Raw genomic sequence first — 24,343 nt, forward strand, 5'->3', positions numbered from 1 at the left:
AAGTAAGAGTCTGGTACTGTAACAATTACTGAGACAAGAAAACTTACAACTCGCATATTGGTGGTTCTATATCTACCATGATCAGTTGTCGATGCCTATGAAATAGAAGTAGAGATTGATGCGCGCATCTGCACCCGCACGGATATTAGTTCTTATATTTTTATACATTGGTATTTGTTTTTCTATTATATATTTTAGATGGGTCGTAATATAACTAATTGTATTCAAAAGACCAGGATCGAATCGGGTAATATGGTTATTTCTGTACAAATATCTGAACCCGTTTCAGATACAATTGTTACTTAGATATTTTTAGGTTTCTATAAATGAGAACCGAATTCATCCACACCCACAAGGATTCAAAATCCATACATAATTTTATAATATTCAAGCGGACCTAATTTCAAAACAAAAATAACAACACCCGAAAAGAACAATACGTACCTAAATGGATAGCCAATATTCATGTCTAACTGATTTTATTTAGTAAAATAATTATATAGAATGAAAAATTAAGTGACAATAAATGTAACACATTTTTATTATTTGATTTAAGTTATTATTTTATTCACAAAACATGTCTTTGAATTATGTTTTTGGCTACGTAATTTTCCACCGATTGAAACTAAAATATTTAAAAAAGTTTCAGTAAAACAAACAAAACCAAATGTTTAACCATATGTAAAACCCAGTTATTTTACATTTTTGATTTTATAATTGGCACAAAATTAATTTTGATTAACTAATAAATAAAAAATTGTACTATTAATGATGTAATGCATTGTTAAGATAATATCATTAATGAAATTGTCAAATTGAATGATATATGGAAATACAATTAACGTAATTATATTAATAAAATTATTAAAAAAGACTTTATATTTTTTTTTATAATGCTATCTATGTTTTCAAACAATTCTTTTTTTATTGATATTCATGTTTTTAAATAGTATCAAAAGATATTTTAGTTTTAATAATTTTAGATAAAATGAAATACACAAAGGATATAATGTAAACGGGTACTGCTGCATTCAACGCTGATGTCGTAGACAACGGCATATCAGTAAACGAAAAAACTTCATGTGACAAATGTTGAATGTTGCATGTCTGTGTACTACAACCACTTACTACTACTTAGCGTGTCATTGGCATTAACTAGAGTAAAAGGTAGAAATAAAAAAAGTGTAAATGAGTGAAAAACTAAAAATGAAATCCAGAGTAACTTTTTCTCTTACTTGGTAATGGACCGTAGCTTCAAAATTTTTGCCGTAGAAAAAAATTTGTAGATTTGTTGTTATGGTTTTAAATTTTATTGCTGTAGAATTTTATGGAAAGCACTAAAAAATTGCTTTAGATATTTGGCTCTGCAGAACACTTGTACAGCTGTAAATTATTTCAAGAGTTGTAAAGCTTGAATACTCTGAATTTGGTGCTGTAGAAATAAATATGGATGTTAACAGCACCTACAGCAACTACCAATCAACCCTTTAACCTTGAGAAATGCATTACTCTATTTTTACACTAGTTTTCTCTTTCCCGCGTAAGTGGACTGAATAAATATTAATATTGATTGGACAAAAATAGCGTAATTCAGCTGAATAATTTGTTACTTCAATTTATTAATGCTCATTGTGTCATCCAGTCACACTCTTAATCTACAAAAGTAATAATCTTGATTATTGTCTAATTAATCTCAACATTTAATGTTATTCTCTTTTTTTTTTGAACACTAATGTTTATTCTTTGCATAAGAGAGAATATTAAAAAAATCTTGTGAAGGCAATAATTTACACAAAAAAAAAAAACAAATTGATGCTCAGCCAAAGGCAATAAGGGGAGCCAAAGGTACAGAACTTTTTCATAAGGTATGCTCCAAAATTCACATTTGGCCTCAACTTTTCATATGTACACACTCTCTTCTGCTCAAAAGAAACTGGGCTATAGTTTCGGTTCATGCAAGATTGTTCTCCAGATATTCAGCAATTCGATAATCTCTTCAAATCTTACAAGCTCTCTGATGAAACGGGTTGTCTCTGTTTTGGCCTCTCAAAACTGAGTCTTGCTAGGCAGATGATAAGACAGTTTTGTTCTGCTGATGGAAAAAAAAGAAGTAAACTTTATACTGGCTTAGTAACTTGAAGGAAACAAGTTTTGAGTTGTGATCTTTGTACTCTCTTGTTCTGTTTTTACTTGATCTTTCTTTCTTATGTTTTTGAAGCAAGCTGATCTTGTCAAAGCCCCTGAGCTGACTGTTGAAGAGTCAATGCTAGCCGTTGATCCTCTCTCTCTAGAAATAGTTGAACTCATTCAGCGATCTCGGTTCGTTGCAGAGTGACCAGCAGCTTCTAGACACGACTTTCCACGGCTGTGAGCAGGACCTGCTGGTGAAATCAGTCATGGAGACTGTAAAAGCCGGAAAACCGGACTGACATAAACGATAGAATAAAAGCGATGTTAAGGAAATAAACGAATGTAAAAGACGAATACAAGAACGATAAGAAATCGTATTCGCAAAGAGACATGGAGTCGAGATATGATCTCTTTCCTTAACTCAAAATATTCGCTCCGTTAGTGAGACGGGACTGTACGAATATAGAGTCCCAGGATACAACCATGGCAGACGAATCACGCCTCACTCGTGATCGCCCTATCGAACTATAAACTCTACGAAACACTCTCTAGACTTACGTTGAGGGATCTGGTGATTTTTTGTTGCGTAAAAACTTACCGAAAAATGAAGGAGGAGACGAGTTTTTAAAGAAGAGAAGACGAGCCATTTTCCGTAACTAATGCCGCACGTGCGCACGTTGGCGGAAATCTCGCGAGGATCTCGGAGGCGAGGCGTTACGAAACTTCCTCCGTAAGATCTTTTCTCGTTTAAACTTATCGTCAAGAAGAGAGACAGCGTGTTGTTTTTAAACGAACTACGTGTTGTTTAAAATAAAATGCATGTCGTTTTTCGGGAATTAACTTGGTCCAAAAAGAATATTCTTATCGGGCCGGAGGCCCACCACCAAGACCCAAGACCCAAGACCCAAGACCCAAGACCCAAGACCCAAGACCCAAGACCCAAGCCCAAGCCCAAGACCCAAGACCCAAGCCCAAGCCCACGCCGAGCCGAGCCGAGCCGGCCGGACGGCGGCGGCGGCGCGCGCGTGGGGAGCTCTCTCTTCCTCTGAGCTGTTTAACCTCTCATGTCATGAAGACATATATATACTCCTCAAAATCAACTCTCCCAACCAATGTGGGATGTTGTTAACTTCATTTCATTAAAGCCAACAAGGCTTTTTATAAGAACCCATAGGCCCATTTGTTTTCACATTTTGCCATATATTATTTGAGCCATTAGGCTTAATAATTAGGCCCAACAATCCCCCACATGAATAGAAATCACTCTTCTAAAACATATGCAGACTCGATAGACTCTAAAAACTATACTTATTCTAATCTTTACTAGACTAGACAAACTTATCGAGAGTGTTTGCGAAAAATTCACTATGTTTGAGTTGGTGGCATTTTTAAGCCTTGAACCACTCATAGTTAATATCTGTCGGGTTTACTTTACCAGAAGGTGAACATGATGTCTTGAACCAACCGGTGTTTTATGTAAACCGAGACAACAGGCATAACGCAGCTTCATTTTCTCGTAGAACTTAGTTCTCTATTGTGTTCATTGTGGCCCTGAACTTTCCTGGTTTTCATGAGTGAACTTAGAGAATATAGCCTTGCATTCATTCTCTTAGAAACGGCCCCATTTCACACTCATTAGGTGATTGACCATGAAAAGTATTGAGTAATACTCCGCTTAGAAGCTATGGAATCATTAAAAGCTTATGCTTATCCTTTACACATTTGTTAGCACTTTTCTCATCTTAGGAGCTGGGAAGAGACTACTTTGTCTCAAGTGCTTTGGTTAGATTCTGCTTGATTTTGTTTTCCCTTTGAACCTACGTCTTGGGATCTCCAGTCATGATAGGTAGGGTTGCAATCACGCATCCTCATTCGTTATAGGCTTTAAACCCATTCCTTTTGATGATTTAGCAACAACATCTCGTGGCAAACCTTTAGTAAATGGATCCGCTAGGTTGTCAGCCGATTTGATGTAGTCTACTGTGATTACACCAGTTGAGATAAGTTGTCTAATGGTTTTATGTCGTCTTCTGATGTGACGAGATTTACCATTGTAGAGATTATTCTGAGCCCGAGCTATTGCTGATTGACTATCACAATGTATGCGTATGGCTGGCACAGGTTTCTCCCACATAGGAATATCTTCCAAAAAATTTCTAAGCCATTCAGCTTCTTCTGCTGCTTTGTCTAAGGCTATGAACTCAGATTCCATGGTAGATCTGGCTAACACTGTTTGTTTGGTAGATTTCCATGATATTGCTGCTCCTCCTAGTGTAAAGACATATCCGCTCGTGGATTTTGAGTTTTTGGAATCTGATATCCAGTTAGCATCACTGTATCCTTCTAAAACTGCTGGTTCTTTACCATAGTGAAGCCCAAAATCTTTGGTGTAGCGCAAGTAATTGAGTACCCTCGTTATAGCTTTCCAGTGTGTATGACCTGGATTACTTGTATATCGACTAAGTACGTTTACTGCATGCGCTAGATCTGGTCTAGTACAATTGGTCAAGTACATGAGACTTCCAATCACACGTGCATACTCGTTTTGTGAAACCGCTTCACCTGAATTCTTTGTCAAGTGCATTTGGGGATCTAACGGAGTTTTTGCCGTACTCTTAGAGTAATTTTTAAATCTCTCTAATATTGTTTCAGCATAATGAGATTGGGTTAAGATAACTCCGTTTGAATTTCTTGTGACTTTAACCCCGAGAATTACATCTACTAATCCCAAGTCTTTCATCTCAAATGTCCCTTTGAGCATGTTCTTTGTTTGATTGATAATGTCTTTATTGCTTCCAATAATGAGCATATCATCTACATATAGACATAGCAAAACATACGCATTTTTGGTAGTTTTGTAGTATATGCATTTGTCACATTCATTTATTTTGAAACCATTTGACATCATTGTATTGTCAAATTTTTCGTGCCATTGTTTAGGAGCTTGTTTAAGCCCATAAAGTGACTTTACAAGTCGACATACTTTGTCTTCCTGTCCGGGAATGACAAAACCTTCAGGTTGTTTCATGTAAATTTCCTCTTCTAAATCACCATTTAGAAAAGCAGTTTTTACATCCATTTGATGGATTTCTAGGTCTCTTAAGGCTGCGATTGCTATCATCAGTCTTATTGATGTTATTCTCGTCACTGGAGAATATGTATCAAAATAGTCAAGGCCTTCCTTTTGTCGGAATCCTTGAACTACAAGCCTAGACTTGTATTTTCCACCAGGTTTTCGTGTCATTATCCATTTATTTCCTAATGCTTTGCAGCCAGGTGGTAAATCCGTTATGTAATAAGTATAATTTTGCATGATCGAATCAAATTCACTCCTGACCGCTTCGTTCCAGAATGGAGCTTCTGGTGAAGCCATGGCTTCTGCCAAAGTTTTTGGAACATTTTCTACTAAAAATGCCATTAGGAAATCTTCTCCAAAAGATTTTTCTTTTCGAGCTCTTTTGCTCCTTCGAGGTTCATCTTTTTCTTCATTTTCTGAAATATCATTTATAGAAATCTCGACGTTTGTCTCAGTTTCTGAGTTTTTGTCATTGTCTCTTTCTTCTCGAGTTCGTTTTGAACCTTGTTTTTCCTTATATGGAAAAATATTTTCGAAGAAAGATGCATTTCTTGATTCCATGACTGTATTTTCATGAATGTCTGATATTTCAGATTTATGTACCAGAAATCGATAAGCATTACTGTTATGTGCATATCCGATGAAGATGCAATCCACTGTTTTAGGTCCAATAGTGACCTTCTTTGGTGGCGGTACTGCAACTTTTGCTAGGCACCCCCACACTTTGAGGTATTTATACGAAGGTAAATTACCTTTCCATAATTCATATGGAGTTTTGCCAGTTACTTTGTGTGGAATTTTGTTGAGGATATAATTAGTGGTAAGCAATGCTTCCCCCCACATGTTCTGGGGTAACCCAGATTCCTGCAACATTGCATTCATCATCTCTTTTAGAGTTCGATTTTTGCGTTCAGCAACTCCATTAGATTCTGGTGAGTAAGGAGCTGTAGTTTGATGGATTATTCCATGTTCTTTACAGAATGCATTGAATGGACCATCATACTCGCCTCCTCTGTCGCTTCTAACTACTTTAATAGTTGTTTTAAGCTGATTTTCGACCTCGAGTTTAAATTCTTTAAATTTTTCTAAGGTTTCGTCTTTGCTATGTAATAAATATACATAACAATATTTTGTGCAGTCATCTATGAAGGTCACAAAGTACTTTTTACCACCTCTAGTTTGTAAGTATTTTAAATCACATAAATCTGTGTGAATTAAATCTAGAGGTTTATTAGTTCTTTCAACACGAGGTGATGGCGTTTTCGTGAGCTTAGCCTGTACGCATACTTCACATTTTTGTTTACTTGTTTTGCATTTAGGAATTAGATTTAAATTCATTAATCTTTGTATAGATTTGTAGTTTACATGGCCTAATCTTTCATGCCATATATTAAAAGACTCAACCAAATAAGCAACTGGCTCTTTCTTATTCATTGAAACTTTTGAAGCTACAACTTTCGGAGGGACTGTCATTACATTCAACTTGACAAGTCCACCCTTAACATACCCTCTTCCCAAATACATCCCATTTTTCCTAATCACGAGCTTGTCCGCCTCAAAATTTGTGGCGAATCCATTCTTGCTGAGCAAGGTTCCCGAGACCAGGTTCTTCCTCATGTCAGGCACATGCTTCACATTCGTCAGAGTGACCTCATGTCCAGATGTCATCTTCAAAATCACATTGCCGCGTCCTTCAATCTTGGAGACTGCAGTGTTTCCCATCTTGAGCTTCTCCTCAGTCATGCTTTTCTGATAGGTGCTGAACATCGCCCTATCGGTGCAAATGTGGGTGGTTGCACCAGTGTCATACCACCATTCCTTGGGGTTGTTGCTTTCAACCATGTTGGCTTCAGTCACCACAGCAACGAGATCCTCCTCTGTGAGATTTGCCTGAGCCTTCTCATCCTTGATCTTTTTGCGACACTCAACAGTCTTGTGCCCCACTTTGTGGCAGTAGTGACATTTCCCCCTGAACTTCTCCACATTCGCATTCGCATTGATTTCAATGCCTTTGTTCTTGAAGTTTTTTCCAGAAGCCTTCAGGGCTGCAGCAGTTTTGGAAGGCTTGGCAGGAGAATGGGCGTGTGCCTTTCCTTTGCCTTTGTGCTCAGCCATGTTGACACTGTGCTCCTTAGCAGTGACCTTGTCAGCAATTCGGTTTCTGGATTCCATCTGAAGCCTCATGATGAGCTCCTCGAGCCCCATCTTCTTCTTCTTGTGCTTCAAGTAGTTCTTGAAATCCGCATAGCTTGGAGGAAGCTTTTCAATGAAGCTGAGAGTTGTGAATGTCTCGCAGATGGACATTCCTTCAGCAGCGATTTCATGGCAAATGAGCTGAAGCGCTTCCACCTGATCCATGATGGGTTTTGAATCCACCATTTTGAAGTCGTGGAACTTTGAGACCACATACTTCTGGCAGCCAGCGTCCTCACCTCTGTACTTCTTGTCCAGTGATCTCCATAGCTCTTTCGCCGTGGGGATCTCACAGTAGACACGGTACAATGGGTCAATGAGACGACCCAAAATGTAACCTTTACAGATGAAGTCGGAATGCACCCATATGTCAACAGTTGCAAGACTGTGGACATCATCAATCCCGTACGGAATCAGGGGCTTGTCCTCCTGGATGAACTTGTCCAGTTTCATCGTTGTCAGGAAGAACATCATCTTCTTCTGCCACGTTTTGAAGCCTTTGCCATCAAACTTGTCTGGCATCAGCCCTTGAGTGAACAAGCTAGGTACAGCCGGAGGAGTTTGAACTGCCACCGGACCACTTGCAGTTGCTGATACTGAACCCGTCTGATAAAGACCAGCACCGAATAGGCTACGGCGAGTGGTTTCATCAGCAGCATTTCCCGCAGGGAGGATAGTGCTCGTTGTTGCTGCAGCGGTTGTCACGCCAGTTGCATCAGTTGCTGCAGCGTTGAGTGGAGTCTGAATGACATCCGTGGTGTCAATGGGGGTGTTGTTATCGTTTGTCATTTTTCTGTAGAGAAAACATGAAAAAACGGATTAGTACTCCATTCAACAAATAACATATTATTTTAAAGAAAATAATAGTCTAAAATCGATGTTCATTTTTGGTATTTGAACCAAATCATATCGATATAAGTCTGGAAAAAACGTTTTGCAAACTCGCTTAAAAGCGTTTGCAGAAACCATTTTTATAGACTTAGAATGTTTCACAAACTCGCTTAAGAAAACGGTTACTGAAACGATTCATGTATATAACGTTTGAAGAATGTATCAACGTTTTGCGAAAAATGCTAGAAAGCAATCCGCAAAGCGTAAGGAAATAAACCAGAAACGTTTCGCGGAAGTGCTATAAGGCAACTCGCAAACACATTTAGGCAGAAACGTTTCGCGGATAAGCGTATAGCAAATCGCAAACATCGTTGTGAGATAAGAACAAAACGTTTCGCGGAAATGCTAGAAAGCAAATCGCAAACACGGTTCCAAAACCTGTTTCTATTAATCGTTTATCAACCCGATTAAAGCTTTAAACATAAAGCGATTTTGAGTTAAGATTGTAAAAGCCGGAAAACCGGACTGACATAAACGATAGAATAAAAGCGATGTTAAGGAAATAAACGAATGTAAAAGACGAATACAAGAACGATAAGAAATCGTATTCGCAAAGAGACATGGAGTCGAGATATGATCTCTTTCCTTAACTCAAAATATTCGCTCCGTTAGTGAGACGGGACTGTACGAATATAGAGTCCCAGGATACAACCATGGCAGACGAATCACGCCTCACTCGTGATCGCCCTATCGAACTATAAACTCTACGAAACACTCTCTAGACTTACGTTGAGGGATCTGGTGATTTTTTGTTGCGTAAAAACTTACCGAAAAATGAAGGAGGAGACGAGTTTTTAAAGAAGAGAAGACGAGCCATTTTCCGTAACTAATGCCGCACGTGCGCACGTTGGCGGAAATCTCGCGAGGATCTCGGAGGCGAGGCGTTACGAAACTTCCTCCGCAAGATCTTTTCTCGTTTAAACTTATCGTCAAGAAGAGAGACAGCGTGTTGTTTTTAAACGAACTACGTGTTGTTTAAAATAAAATGCATGTCGTTTTTCGGGAATTAAATGGCAAAACGTTGAGCTTAACTTGGGTCTTGGTCTTGGTCTTGCACCCAAGACCCAAGCCCAAGCCCAAGCCCAAGCCCAAGCCCACGCCGACCCGAGCCGGACGGCGGCGGCGGCGCGCGCGTGGGGAGCTCTCTCTTCCTCTGAGCTGTTTAACCTCTCATGTCATGAAGACATATATATACTCCTCAAAATCAACTCTCCCAACCAATGTGGGATGTTGTTAACTTCATCTCATTAAAGCCAACAAGGCTTTTTATAAGAATCCATAGGCCCATTTGTTTTCACATTTTGCCATATATTATTTGAGCCATTAGACTTAATAATTAGGCCCAACAGAGACTCCATTGTCCGAGGTGCTACACATCAAGAACGTCTCTTTAGCGGCAGAAGTGGACAATGTTATGAAGACTAGTAGTAGTCTAGTTGTCTTTGATATCACAGTTCCCAAGAGTGTGAGCACGGATAACCTAAGCTCAATGGATATGACATAACACGAGGATGCGGTGATCCAGAGATTCTTTGATTTCCCTCCAGTGGATTATAGAATGAGAAGAGCTTTTAGTGAAAACGATATAACGGTCTGAACTGAAATTTTCAATCTTTACTAATGTGTTTGCAACAATGTGGCATGTGCTCTTCCTTACTGAATTATCAATATGTCAGAGAAAGTTGTGACCTTTCACAGACCCCAATGATAATATAATTGAACTCATTTGTATAGTTCATTTTACTTCTTGATATTTTGCTTTATGACAGACATTGAGGACTACAAAAGCAGGTCTTGTTCCCTGTTAGGAGTGAATCCAATCACCCCTTTGATACCTTCGAACATAAGTTGTTTGATGCCAATTAAGACCTCTCCTCAAAGCTAAGAGAGTTTGTGAAAAACAAACTAATGAAAACAAAACACAAGTAACTTCAATTTTCTTCTCTGTCTTTTTCCTTTGGCTTTTCTCATTTAAATAAAGAAACTAGAACCATAAGTTCCAACAGTTACGGAAGCAAATTACGTAAAGGGAAACATGGGCATCATGACTTACTCTCTCCTTGAAAAGAGGACATGAGCACGAGACCATAACTAATACATGCAACAATAATAAAATAAAGATAATGATTGGTCAACCAATGGTACATTGGTTTATATTTCTTGTACGGTTTGATTGCCGGTTCAGCACTTGATTAATTACCAACCCATCTATAACGCCCCGACCGCCCACGGCTAATGGACCACCCACGCCCGCTCACTCGGCCTGTGGGCCCCATCCCATCCGACGGTCGGTCCGTTAATTTTCCAAGGCTCGAAATCATTGTTTACTGACCCTGCAATCACCACCCGACCTTTTCCCATGCTTTGGCCTCACTCGTACGCTATCGCGAATCACTTCCCGATAGGTCACCCATCCTTCCACTACTCCAGCTCAAGCACGCTTAACTCCGGAGTTCTTTCAGGATGTGCTCCGGAAAAGGTAAGTCAACTTTGGTGATATAGGTAGTCAAATCAATTCTTTTAAAGCCTTTTCCATATATCACAACTCGGGATGTTACAATTCACCCCCTCTCAAAAAACGCAACATCCTCGTTGCGCCCCACGACAGGTCTCAAGATGCCTCTCAGGTCAGAACTGAGATGGCTAACCAGCTCTGATACCACTTATAACGCCCCGACCGCCCACGGCTAATGGGCCACCCACGCCCACTCACTCGGCCTGTGGGCCCCATCCCATCCGACGGTCGGTCCGTTAATTTTCCAAGGCTCGAAATCATTGTTTACTGACCCTGCAATCACCACCCGACCTTTTCACATGCTTTGGCCTCACTCTCACGCTATCGCGAATCACTTCCCGATAGGTCACCCATCCTTTCACTACTCCAGCTCAAGCACGCTTAACTCTGGAGTTCTTTCAGGATGTGCTCCGGAAAAAGTAAGTCAACTTTGGTGATATAGGTAGTCAAATCAATTCTCTTAAAGCCTTTTCCATATATCAAAACTCGGGATGTTACAATTTGTAACGACCATGATCTTGTTTTGGAGGAGCCTTTTTGGTTTTATTAAAACTAAAGCTCAATTCTCTCTTTTTATTTTGTCCCACATTGGAAGTTTAGAAAACCTACCCCCTTTTCCTCCCTCTATATAAGAAACTCAACCATTCTCTTTATTCTCATCAAGTCAAAGTATTTCTTTGCATGTGACGAGTTGTTGTTGAATTATCCGACGACCAGTCAGTAGTGAATTTTTCCGGTGGGATTTCCGGGTGAGCTTCCGGCGAGATTTCTAGGCGAGTTTCCGGCGGGATTTCTGGACGAGCTTCCGGCTGGTTTTTCTAGTAAGTTTGTCGCTTCCATATTTCTGGTTTTAGGAAAATATTTTAGGGAAGTTACTATTTTAGGAAAGTTTCTAATTTAGGAAATAAGTATATTAGGAAAGTTTCTATTTTAGGAAAATTGCTATTTTAGGAAAGTTTCCATTTTTGGAAACTTTATTTCCTTAGACTCTGAGCATAAGTCGTTGATCTCGTGATGCAGTTGACCATCTCCCGTCGATCATTCCAGCCAGTGACTAAGATGAGGGTCTATTCCGTAAATCCCGTACCAGTGTAGAATTCTCTCTATCGTAGTTTAGATTTCGAATTATGATCCGTCTGTTTGAATTGAGTCTTGATTGTTAGTTAGTTCATTCATTGTAAACTGGAGCTAGGGGTATAGAGGATTCAACCGTTGATTTGATTGTGTGATGTTAAGAGATGCGATATATATATGTATGTATACATAGTTATGAGTAGGGACTATGTGAGAGGGCGGGGGTCCAGAGATGTCTGGACTAGTGACGCAGCTTTGGTGGGCGGGGGCTCAGAGACGTCTGGGCTAGAGACGCAGATTGTGTGGGGCGTGGGTGCAGAGACGTTTGCATTCGACGCAGCTTTGGAGGGCGGGGGTATAGAGAAAAACTGTACTAGCGACGCAGCGTATGTATATATATATATCCGTATGAGGAGATGCGGGGTGTATGGACTAGCTATATGCTATCATCGCATTGTTTGTGTTGTGTGATGCTTTAGGCATCTTGTTTGTTCATGTTAGAGCTAAACTTCCATAGTGAGAGTTCTATTTACTCAAGTCAGTGGTTTGCGTGTTTAGCATCTCATACCTCACGGAGTAACTCCCCTGTTACTCACCCCTCCTATTCCTTCCCCTTTCAGGTAAAACTGACGAGCAGGAGTGATTGCTATCGAACTGGTGCTTTGGAAATTTTATTTCTTTCTTTTCCAGACTTGCGGATTTTATACTTTTATCGATATTTTCGGGATTTATTATGTTATTTGAATTTATGGCTATTTATTGGATTTACGACTTTGGAGTTGACTTTTGAGAAGTAATAAATGGAGATTTCATACTTTTTATTTATTTAAGTTATTTTGGAAAATACGGGTGTTACAATTTGGTATCAGAGCGGGGTTCCGTCCCGACTCTGACCCAGGACGGCGATTTATGGGACTTGGATTTCAACGATTTTTAATATTTTGGGGATTGGGAACTTAAAAAAAAAAATGACACCTTCCTCTCTTGTATCACTTGGTTAGTTTTTAGCGTTTCTGAGTTTGTTTTCTTTTGCAGGAGAAGACCAAGCTTCTTTTTGTTTCATTAGTTCTTTATCTCGTGTTCTTCTTTTCCTTTGTATCCGTTGAAGTTCTTCTCGGGTTCCAATTTAGAATTCGGGATGAATTCCGATTAAGTGGGGAAGAATTGTAACGACCCTGATCTTGTTTTGGTGGAGCCTTTTTGGTTTTATTAAAACTAAAGCTCAATTCTCTCTTTTTATTTTGTCCCACATTGGAAGTTTAGAAAACTTACCCCCTTTTCCTCCCTCTATATAAGAAACTCAACCCTTCTCTTTATTCTCATCAAGTCAAAGTATTTCTTTGCATGTGACGAGTTGTTGTTGAATTATCCGACGACCAGTCACTAGTGAATTTTTCTGGCGGGATTTCCGGGTGAGCTTCCGGCGAGATTTCTAGGCGAGTTTCCGGCGGGATTTTTGGACGAGCTTCCGGCTGGTTTTTCTAGTAAGTTTGTCGCTTCCATATTTCTAGTTTTAGGAAAATATTTTAGGGAAGTTACTATTTTAGGAAAGTTTCTAATTTAGGAAATAAGTATATTAGGGAAGTTTCTATTTTAGGAAAATTGCTATTTTAGGAAAGTTTCCATTTTTGGAAACTTTATTTCCTGAGACTCTGAGCCTAAGTCATTGATCTCGTGATGCAGTTGACCATCTCCCGTCGATCATTCCAGCCAGTGACTAAGATGAGGGTCTATTCTGTAAATCTCGTACCAGTGAAGAATTCTCTCTATCGTAGTTTAGATTTCGAATCATGATCAGTCTGTTTGAATTCAGTCTTTATTGTTAGTTAGTCATTCATTGTAAACTGGAGCTAGGGGTCTAGAGGATTTAACCGCTGATTTGATTGTGTGATGTTAAGAGATGCGATATATATGTATGTATACATAGTTATGAGTAGGGACTATGTGAGAGGGCGGGGGTCCAGTGATGTCTGGACTAACGACGCAGCTTTGATGGGCGGGGGCTCAGAGACGTCTGGGCTATAGACGCAGATTGTGTGGGGCGTGGGTGCAGAGACGTTTGCATTCAACGCAGCTTTGGAGGGCGGGGGTACAGAGACAGACTGTACTAGCGACGCAGCGTATGTATATATATATCCGTATGAGGAGATGCGGGGTGTATGGATTAGCTATATGCTATCATCGCATTGTTTGTGTCGTGTTATGCTTTAGGCATCTTGTTTGTTCATGTTAGAGCTAAACTTCCATAGTGAGAGTTCTATTTACTCAAGTCAGTGGTTTGCGTGTTTAGCATCCCATACCTCACGGAGTAACTCCCCTGTTACTCACCCTTCCTATTTCTTCCTCTTTCAGGTGAGACTGACGAGCAGGCACCACAAGAAAATACTCCGAATTCCGACGGAGCTTCCGACGGACACCAAGGTCGTCGGACATTTGCGACGGAATACTGACAAATTTCCGACCAAATCCAAAAAAATGAAGTCGTCGGAATTCCGTCGGCCATTTCCGACGGAATTCCGACGACATACGGTTCGTCGGCATTTTCCGACGACTTTTCGACGACATTCCGATAAAAAATGTAACCGTTGTAGTCGTCGGAAGTTCGTCGGTATATTCCGACGGAATTCCGACGACATTCCGATTAACAGCAAAGTCGTCGGAATTCCATCGGTATTTTCCGACGGAATTCCGACGAACCATGTGACCGTTGCCGACAAATACATATGACCGTTGTATAGCCGTTTGGGATTGGGCAATTCCGACGGAATTCCGACGGACTTCTTTACATCCGTCGGAATTTCGTCGGAAAGTCGTCGGAGGTCCGTAAGCAATTTCCTATAAATACAACCCCTCCTCATTCAACTCATTCACACTTCATTCTCTCTTCATTCTCTTTAGTCATAACAATTCCGTGAAAATCATGTCTTCAGAAGTTTATTATCGTTCGTGGATGGATAAACCTCATTTGGATCCGAACACCAATTTGCTTACGGAAGAATACGTTCAAGGGATTGGAGAATTCATGAGGCTTGTTCAACAGCAACCGGATGCAAAAAGTGGTATGTTAAGATGTCCTGCTCTTCTTGCAATAATAATAAGGTTATAAAAGAATTTGATGTTTGGACTCATTTGTATATGAAAGGGTTTTCACGTAATTATAAAGTTTGGTACCTTCATGGGGAAACTGGTTATGAATATGGTAGTACTAGCGAACCTCAGCCTGTTAGTGAACCTCAGCCTGATATTAGGTTAGAAGAATCTAGAACGGATATAGATTATGGTGTAGGTACTGAGCAGATGGTACATGATCATTATAGAGGGGAAGAACCAAACCCCGAGTCTAGGAGATTTTTTGACATGTTGGATGCAGGAAAACAACCTTTGTATCAAAATTGTAGAGATGGTCATTCAGTCTTATCATCTGCAACTAGATTAATGGGTATTAAGACAGACTATAATTTGGCTGAAGAATGTATGGATGCGATTACTGATTTTGTCAAAGGTATTCTACCTGAGGATAACCTTGCACCGGGTTCATACTACGAGGTTCAGAAACTTGTTGCAGGTCTTCAACTACCGTATGAAGTGATAGATGTATGTATTGACAACTGCATGATCTACTGGAGAGCGGATGAGACACGGAATGTATGCAAATTTTGTGGGAAACCTCGTTATCAGGAGACGAGGGGAAGAGTTCCGATCCCATTCAAAAGAATGTGGTATTTGCCTTTGACGGAAAGATTGAAGAGGTTGTATCAGTGTGAGCGCACAGCAAAAGCAATGAGATGGCATGCAGAGCATTCCACAAATGGTGAGATTAGACATCCTTCAGATGCAAAGGCTTGGAAACATTTCCAGTCAACATATCCAGAATTTGCGGAAGAGAGAAGAAATGTTTATCTTGGATTATCTACTGATGGTTTCAGCCCATTTGGAAAGCATGGAAGGCAGTATTCTCTATGGCCAGTTATTGTGACACCGTACAACTTACGGCCGAGCTTGTGCATGCGACGAGAGTTTTTGTTTCTCTCAATTCTAGTCCCCGGGCCAGATCATCCTAAAAGATCACTAGATGTGTTTCTTCAACCACTAATATATGAGTTGCAACAACTATGGGCGCATGGTTTTGAGACATACGATGTTTCGCGCAAAGAAAACTTTCAGATGCGGGCAGTACTTATGTGGACAATAAGTGACTTTCCAGCATATGGTATGTTATCTGGATGGACAACACATGGGAAGCTATCATGTCCATATTGTCAAGATGACACAGATGCTTTCCAACTAAAGAACGGAAGGAAAACGTGTTGGTTTGACTGTCACAGACGATTTCTACCACCTGATCATCCATACCGCAGGAGTAAGACTTCGTTTACGAAGAACAAGCAGGTGTTTGATGGTCCACCTGAGGAAGTTAGTGGGAAAGATTTGTTGAAGCAGTTTAGGTATTTTGATGCAGAAAGGACGCCAGATGTAGGTGGACATGAAAACATTCGAGTCAATGCGGTTGGAGAGCTACATAACTGGCACAAAAAGAGTATTTTCTGGGATCTACCATATTGGGAGAGTCATCTATTGCGGCATAATTTAGATGTCATGCATATTGAGAAGAACTTCTTCGATAATCTGATGAACACAGTCCTTAACATCCAAGGTAAAACGAAGGATAATTTGAAGTCAAGGTTGGATTTAGTCGATATTTGTGATCGTTCTGAACTTCACGTTGATGAGAACGGTACGGCCCCTTTTCCCATTTATCGGCTAGATGGTGCTAGAAAAGAAGAGTTCTTTGATTGGATTACAGAGAAAGTGAAATTTCCTGACGGATATGCATCAAATTTGGGGAACTGCGTTGATAGAAGCGAAGGAAAGTTTACTGGCTTGAAGAGTCATGATTGTCATGTAATTATGCAGCGCCTCCTTCCGTTTGCCTTTTCAGCATTATTGCCACGTAATGTTCATGAAGCAATTGCAGGGATTAGTGTTTTTTTCCGTGACTTATGCAGCAGAGTATTGACTGAAGAGGGTATTAATAATTTGAAGACAAACGCACCAGTCAGCATGTGCAACCTTGAGAAGATATTTCCTCCATCATTCTTTGATGTAATGGAACATCTTGCTATTCATCTCGCAAGAGAATTGGAACTTGGTGGTCCTGTGCAGTACAGATGGATGTATATTTTTGAGCGTTATATGCATCATCTGAAGAAGATGGTCAAAAATCAAAGCAGGGTGGAAGGATCTATAGTGGCACAGGTGATCAATGAAGAAACTGCAATCTTTGCTGAAAATTATTTTCCACCAGAAGTGCAAACAAAACACCGAAGACCTGCTCGGCATGATGATAGAGGGGAGAGAGCAACATATCATGTTACTGTCCCAAGCATGTTCAAGGAAATAGGACGACTTAGTGGAAAATTCACGAAGCGGAGACTTACGGACACTGAGAACGCTCATTTGCAAACATATTTGCTCACCAACTGTGAAGATGTTCTACAATATGAGAGGTAAAAATATTTATTCATTTATTGTTAGATTAATATTCAATAAATTTATTTCATATTGATAATATTTTTGTATATAGTGTATATATGGCGGAGTTGCGTATGACTCACAGGCATGCAACAGAAGATGAGCTTCGACAACTTAGAGATAACGGATTTGCTGCGTGGCTTCGTAGTTATGTGAGTCATATATCCTATTACCCTATGCAAATGATTAGTTTAAATTTAATATATATAAACTAATTAATTTTGCAATCATATATGTTTTTTTTATAGGTGAATGATGGTTTGGCCAGAGGTCTTGTGTTCGATGATTGGATACGCGAATTTGTGCAGGGACCAAACTATGTGGTCAAATCATATCCTAAATTTTGTACGCGAGGATATGCATTCACAAGGAAAGGTCATTCTAAGACAACATATGATGCTGGTGTTTCATCTTCTTCTGGTGACGATGTCTACTACGGCAACATAAAAGAAATATTGGAAATCCAATTTCCTGGAATGGTTGGATTGCGTTGTGTAGTATTCTATTGTGATTGGTATGACACCACCCCAGATAGAGGAGTGAAGATTGATGCGTTTGGTGTTACATCAGTTCATTCGCGGCGGAAACTTCAATATTATGATCCCTTCATTCTTGGTTCGCAAGCTGATCAGGTATGTCAATATATTCATAATTTTTTACCAATATAATTAATTAATGTTATATATTGAACTAATACTTTGTATAATTGATATGTATAGGTGTGCTACATCAGTTACCCTCGGGTGACGTACAGAGACGATCCATGGGTTACTGTAACGCAAATCAACCCAAGAGGACGAGTGGATGGAACTTCTGATGATGATGAACCATTGCAACCAGAGTCTACCAGCAACGCCCAGGCAGTTGAAGATTTGGAAAATGTTCAACTCGTTGAGAATTTGACTGTGTTTGGACATGATGCTGTCGTACATTCAGAGCCGGAAGCCGAGGTTGGGGAGTTTGATGAAGATTCAGAAGATTCTGATTAGTTTTTTTTTTTTTTTTTTTTTAATGGTCCGTCGGAAATCCCTCGCAATATACCGACGACATAGCGACGACAACGGGTTTCATTGAAAATTGGAAAGGTCGTCGGTATTTCGTCGGAAAATACCGACGACATGTTTTTCTATAAAGTTTCAATCATAAAAATCTATAAATTTAGATGCCAAAACTATGAAAATAACACATAATAAGTGTTTAGTATAGTATTAGATCGCAACCGTTCAAATATAACAACTCATTAAAATATTTATGTATGCATATCATTGTTTTCATAACATCTCATCTTAACATTATGTACTTATACAATCATATTTATATAAGCTTACACTACAAAAAATATTGTTGTGTAAAATCGTGTTATAAAACATTTTTATTGTTAAATCTTTATGCAAATACTATATATATTATCAAAGGTTTGGATTTTGCATTTAGAAACTTGAAAAGAACACCCTAAACACTAAGTCGTCGGAATTCCGTCGGAATATACCGACGGAATGTGTCCGTCGGAAAATACTGACGGACACGTTCCGTCGGAATTTCAATTAGCCCGGGAGAACCAAACCGCTTGAAAATTTTCGCGAATCGGCATTTGGTATATTTTAAATATACCGACGGAATACCGACGAACCCGTGTCCGTCGGAATCCACGGAAATAAAAACCCTTCTCCTTTCTTCTTCGTTATCTCCGCGGCCTCTCTCTCTCTCAAAACTCTCCGGCGATTTCGGCGATTTCGGCGACTCTCCGGCGATTCCGGCCTCTCTTCACCGGCGAATCCTCTCCTCACCCTCCTATCTCTTCCCCAAACCCCAAATCATGTAAGAATCATCCCAAACCTTTTTTTTTTCAATTGTTTAGGGTTTTGGAAGTTGATCTCGGATTTTAGGTTGTTTGATTGAACATTTTAGGATTGAATGGATAGTTTAGGATATATAAGTTAGGATTGTTGTTTTAGTTTTTTTTGGAACATTTTTTGATTTTTAAAAACGTTTTTTGATTTTTTAAAACGTTTTTTTTTATTTTTAAAAACGTTTTTTGATTTTTAAAAACGTTTTTTGATTTTTAAAAACGTTTTTTGATTTTTAAAAACGTTTTTTGATTTTTAAAAACGTTTTTTGATTTTTAAAAACGTTTTTTGATTTTTAAAAACGTTTTTTTGAAAAAAATATAATATTTAACACCATTTTTCTTCATTTATAAATTTTAACAACATTTTTCTATATTTATAAATTTTTTATAATTTTGTATACATATATATATATGTAAATCATGTATAGTAAAAATTTTAAAATTTTAAAATTTTTTATATTTTTTTTTAAGTTTCCACTAATAAATATTTAACAACATTTTTTTTTTAAATATAAATATTTAACAACATTTTTCTTCATTTATAAATTTTTAACAACATTTTTCTATATTTATAAATTTTTATAATTTTGTATACATATATATATATATATATATAAAAGGTTTAATAGTTTTTTTTAAAACGTTTATAAAACCTTTTGTAAATATATAAATGAAAATATGTTTGATGGGTTAATTTTTTTTTTTTAGGGCCGAGGATGAAGCCCGCCCCGCAGCCCGTCTTCGACGTAGTTCGGTGAGCGGTTCCCGTGCATCGGTATCGTCTCATGACTCGGTTCCCGCATATATTCCCGCTCCAGCTCCCTCTGCCCCTCACGCTGCCCCTCACGCTGCTGCTCAACAGGATCCGGGGGTCATGCCGGTTCATCTATTGGTTCAACAACCAGGTCGAGAGCATCTCCCGTTTCTCCAACTCAACCCACGACGAGGCCATAGCACTTGGTTAGTATTTTTTTTATTTGTACCGTTATATTTTTTTGCTTTAATTAACTTGCTAACTTGTATTTTTTTTTAAAGGTTCACCAAGTCGAAAAATGGCATTAGCCGGAGCATCAACCAGATGATGTACTCCATGCTCCGTTTTGGATATCCAAAGTGGAGTGTGATCCCTTCCGACGAACGAGAGTTGTGGTTTCGTCAGTTTGCGGTATAGTAACCCTTCATTTTTTTTAAGTTTTTACATTTTTTTACATATATTTACTTATTAAATTGTGTTTGTTTTGTAGCAAGAGTTCAACTGGCACTCCGATCTTACGGAAACAGTCCGTAAGAAATTCAACGAAAAGGCCATGGACTCTTACACAAAGCAGATAAACGCGTGGAAGACAGTTTGGCAGAAGAACAAGAAGCCACGGTTCATCAACGGGGGGGTGTGGGAGCAGTTGATAGCTCATTGGGAGAGGGAAGACACTGCAGAGACGTCTTCTAGGAACTCCAGGAACCGGAAGAGCGATCGTGGCGGGAAAGGTATGTATGTGCACAACCTCGGCGCTTGCTCCATGTCTACTAAGGAGGATGAACTTGTAAGTTTTTTATTATTATTTATCTTTATATTTTTTAAATAAATATTTTATATATTTTTGGCTAATAATGGCGGTTTTTTTAGATCGAAGCAAATGACGGTAATCCCGTTGATCGTCTCCAACTCATTAAGGTGGCTCACACTAACAAGACGACGGGTCAAATTCAGGACCCCGTGATCAGAGGTGTAGTTGATTTGGTGGAAGCTGAGATAGTTTCTCAATCTCAGCCTCTCTCTGATGACGGCGACTCCACGGGAGCTTCAACCAACCTGTCTCTATTGCAAATAAATGAGATGGTTGAAAAGGTAATTTTTTTTATTAATATATTTTTTTTATAATGTCGATTACTTACTTGTCCATATTTACTTACTTTAAATATTTTTGTAGGCGGTTCCTAAAAGGAAAGGAGGCCGTTTAGTTGGGTTGGCCCGTCGTGCTTCTTCGTATCCGGCATCTTCTTCGCAAGCTCCGTATGCCGATCCCATGATTCTCGAGGAGCTACATGACAAAGATGAACGGATTGGGGCATTGGAGGAGCAGAACACCACTATCCTTTCGGAGAATGCCACTATCCGTTCGGAGAATGCCACTATCCTTGCTGAGTTGGCATCCCAGAAGAAGTTCAACACCGAGATTATGCAGAAGCTAGATCGTTTGATGTCTTCGAGTTCATCTTAGTTTATTTCGGCTTTATAAAACTTTCGGAATGTTTTTTTTTCTATTTCGGTTTGTATGAATTTTAAACTTTATGAATGTTTTTTTCCTATTTCGGTTTTTATGAATTTAAATTTTATAATATTATTAGTTTTAAATTTCCAATTTTTTAAATTTATTAATATCAAAAAATATATAAAAATGCAAAATTAATTTGTAAAAAAAAAAGGGTATATACCGACGGACAACGGTCGTCGGAATATACCGACGGACATATATCCGTCGGAATTTACCGACAAACTCATTTCCGTCGGAATATACCGACGAACGTGGTTCGTCGGTATATTCCGACGACCGATGTCCGTCGGTAAATTCCGACGCCCAAAGTTCGTCGGAATAAACCGAGGAACCACGTTCGTCGGAATTGTAGTTTTCCGATGAACTCTGGTCTCGTGTAGCCGCATCGTAATATCGTCGGAAGTTCGTCAGAATGACGTTTCTTGGTATTCGTCAGAAAGTCGTCGGAATTTCTGACGAAATTCCGACGAATTTTTTTTTTCCGACGAAACGATACCGACGGACGGGTTCGTCGGAAATTCGTCGGAATAGACCGATTCCGACGAATTTCCGACGATTTAGGCCATCAGAATCCCCCTGTTTTCTTGTAGTGAGGAGTGATTGCTATCGAATTGGTGCTTTGAGAGTTTTATTTCTTTCTTTTTCAGACTTGCGAATTTTATGCTTTTATCGATATTTTCGGGATTTATTATGTTATTTAGCTTTATGGCTATTTATTGGATTTACGACTTTGGAGTTGACTTTTAAGAAGTAATAAATGGAGATTTTAGACTTTTTATTTATTTAAGTTATTTTGGAAAATACGGGTGTTACACCATCATTCCCTCTCAACTGGACCGAGTAATTGTAACTTAAATCTCTGAGGACCGTCGTGAGAAGCTTTCGCGATACAGGAACAAGAAGAGCAGGAGTAATTTCGGTCGTAAAACCAAGGTAAAGACGTGAAATATGGTATAGAGACCATATGTATCCCAGTGTACCGTTTTGTTGGAAACTGATTTATAGGTTTTTTTGGTGTATGGTTGCAGTATGCTTTTGCAGGAAGGCTCTTGCAGACAATCAACCAAGGATCCCAGGAAGGTTTGCAAAACCAGAGGTCAGAAATGAGGACTATTAGTTTAGATCCTAAAGATGAGCAAGAAGAATAGTTTGGTAATGCAGTGTCTTCAGAACTATAAAGCCACCCACCTCTCGGTGTCTGTACATACGGGTGGGTTTGTCTGAATAAGCATAAGGAGTAAGGGTTAGGAAGAGAAACAACTTGTAGTGTAGGTTACTCAAGTGATATGCTGATTATATATTAGATCTTGTGATGCTCTGTCTCTAAAAGTCTAACTATATATATATATATAATATAAGCGGTATGATATTCGTTCTATAGCTTGAGCATATATCTAATAATAGTTGACGTAATTAGCTTTTGTCATTTGATGAATGATTATGAATGTACAAACTACAAAGGGATAAGATTTTGAAAACATAGAAAATGAGATGCGTGGTGTACGCCAAATTGCTATGCAAGGATTATGAGCCTAGGAGATGAGGAAAGCAGGATTGTCCTCATCGCCAAGACCACCAATGTAGCTGTGGGAGACTACAAAGAACAGTTTATCAAAACAAATACTACAGATAATTGATTATTAGACATAAAATATGGATATGTGCAAAGTAGAATCCCTTTTATCATATTGAAGCAGTAACTGTACTAGTAAATTTGATCTAAAATAGTTTATTTTAATAATTGCATTTTAATTATACTACAATTATAGTTTATAGTAACTTTTTTTGGCAAATAGTTTATAGTAACTTGAATCTTATCCATCTGGTGTACTTAGATTCTACTGGAGAAGCTTTTAACTTGAGAAAAAGATTCCAATCAATATTTTTCAAACTTTGAATCTCATCCCTAAAATATTTCTATAAATAAGGAAAATCTCCAAAAAAACATTTTATAGTTTTAGTAAGTTGGAATCTTATCCATTTATTACTATACAATTAGATCTGACAGAAGAATCTTATCAAATTTTGAATCTCATCCCTAAAATAATTTTATAAATATGGCCAATCTCCAAAAAACATTTATAGTTTTTAGTAACTTGGAATCTTATCCATTTATTACTATACAATAAATGAGAAAAGTTTCCAATCAAGATTTTTTAGATTCTGTTTTTTCCAGGAATTTAAAACAAATTTCATCATTGATCTTATTTGATAAATTTATTTTTATTATGATGAATTGTTTGGCTAAATTTTATTGGTTAGCAGAGTTATTAAGTAAATTTGTTCAATTCAGCCTATTCTTCATTTATGGATTAAGATACAATCATACAACTGTGGCTCTTAGTCTTACTAAACAATGCTGAAATAAAGTATGAATTTGAATATATCCAATTTGTATATTATCTTACTAATAATGGCAAGTGTAGAAAAAGACAAAACTATCCTCTCTCCATTTAACACCAATTATTTTTCACCTTCCAACAGATAACCATTAAAAACTCAAAAGCAAAAATCATATTCCTTGAATATTCTCTGAACTACGAATAACACAAATGTACAAATGATTAAAAAATAATTTCACCAACAGCAACTGAGGGTTTATGCGTCAATAAACAAAACATCATATAGGCCGACATGTGTAGATTAACTTAGATCAAGTACTTTTGTCCAATCAGATTACATTTAGATGCGTCCTTCCTTGTATAAGAAGAATCTGTGAGAGCTAAGTCTGATTATATTAAAGAATATTTTGAGAGAAGTGATAGTTGGTTGCGCACTTCCTTCTTTTCTTTGCCGTGATTGTCACTTTC

General features: G+C 38.4%; 1 pseudogene; it reads left to right on the forward strand.

Annotated features, from left to right (window-relative positions):
- The first annotated feature begins 1,500 nt into the window (after positions 1-1,500).
- On the forward strand, positions 1,501-24,339 carry LOC106373210 (annotated as a pseudogene).
- Positions 24,340-24,343: the final 4 nt, after the last annotated feature.

The sequence above is a fragment of the Brassica napus genome, chromosome C1, assembly GCF_020379485.1.
Source record: "Brassica napus cultivar Da-Ae chromosome C1, Da-Ae, whole genome shotgun sequence".
In the NCBI taxonomy this organism is placed as follows: domain Eukaryota; kingdom Viridiplantae; phylum Streptophyta; class Magnoliopsida; order Brassicales; family Brassicaceae; genus Brassica; species Brassica napus.